Raw genomic sequence first — 1,493 nt, 5'->3', positions numbered from 1 at the left:
CAGAATGTAAAAAATCAAAAGAAAAAGAGAGATTTGTTGTGGAATAGATACAGAAGACACAGTAGTGAGAGGACATATAACAACTATAAACAGGCAAGAAACGATTATACAAGAATAAGGAGGGAAGCCCAAAAACAGTTTGAGGAGGATATCATAAATAAAAGTAGTGATCAACCGAAGCTATTTTACAGCTACATCAGAAGCAAAACCAAAGTAAAAGATAAAATACAGTCCAATACGGATGAGGGGATCACCTATACACAAGAGAAGGATATTTGTGAAGCACTAAATAAGAATTTCGGTTCAGTTTTTACAGAAGAAGAAAAAATTGAGAGGGATTATATAGAACATGCATGCCCACACATACTACCAGATATACAAATATTAGAAAAAGAAATACAGGAGAAGTTAAATAAATTAGACAAAGGAAAAGCAAATGGTCCTGATGAAATTTCATGTTAGGTGCTACATGAATGTGCAAAGGAGTTATGTAAACCATTATTTTTAATTTTCAAGAGATCCTTGAGACAGGGCAAACTACCTGATATTTGGAAGAAAGCAAACATTGTTCCCTTATTCAAGAAAGGGAATAGACAAAATCCACTCAACTACCGACCAGTATCACTAACCAGTGTATTAGAAAAGCTGATAAGAAAAGTTTGAGTAAATCATCTAGAACACAATATGATGACAGAAAGACAATTTGGTTTCAGAAAAGGAAAATCCTGTGTTACTAATCTGTTGGGCTACTATGATAGAGTAACAGAAACATTACAGAAAAGAGAAGGATGGGTGGACAATATCTATTTAGATTTTAAGAAAGTATTTGACACAGTACCACACCAAAGACTTTTATGGAAACTGTACCATCAAGGAGGAATTCGAGGCAAACTGTATTGTTGGATGCAAGATTTTCTCAAAAAAAGAGAAATGAGAACAGTACTACGGGGAAATTACTCATCATGGAGGGAAGTGACTAGCAGAGTACCACAGGGCTCAGTGCTGGCACCAATCATGTTGTTAGTGTATATAAATGACATAGATAGCAACATTGGAAATGAAAGCTATCTAAATATGTTTGCTGATGATGCAAAAATACAAAGGACAATTACTAACAGAGACTCTTGTAAAGAGCTACAAGAAGAATTAAATAAACTTCATGAATGGAGCAATACATGGCAAATGCAATTCAATGTGGACAAGTGTCATGTAATCAAGTTTAGTAAAAGTGGAAAAAGACCTGACTGGGATTACTGTATAAGTTAGAAAATAAAACCCTACACACATCAGAAAGAGAGAAGTACCTAGGTGTGATTATTAATAACAGACTATCTCTGGTTGACCACATCAGTGAGAAGGTACGCAACATGTACAGTATACACTGCTTGCAAACATGAGAATAGCATTCACATACATAAATGAAGACATGCTAAGGAAGATAATAACATCATTCATCAGACCAGCCCTAGCGTATGCATCAGTAGTCTGGAGTC

Source organism: Coenobita brevimanus, chromosome 18, assembly GCF_032717465.1.
Source record: "Coenobita brevimanus isolate Jiangsu-jjx chromosome 18, ASM3271746v2, whole genome shotgun sequence".
Classification (NCBI taxonomy): Eukaryota; Metazoa; Arthropoda; class Malacostraca; order Decapoda; family Coenobitidae; genus Coenobita; species Coenobita brevimanus.
Note: the sequence above shows the minus strand (reverse complement) of the source record.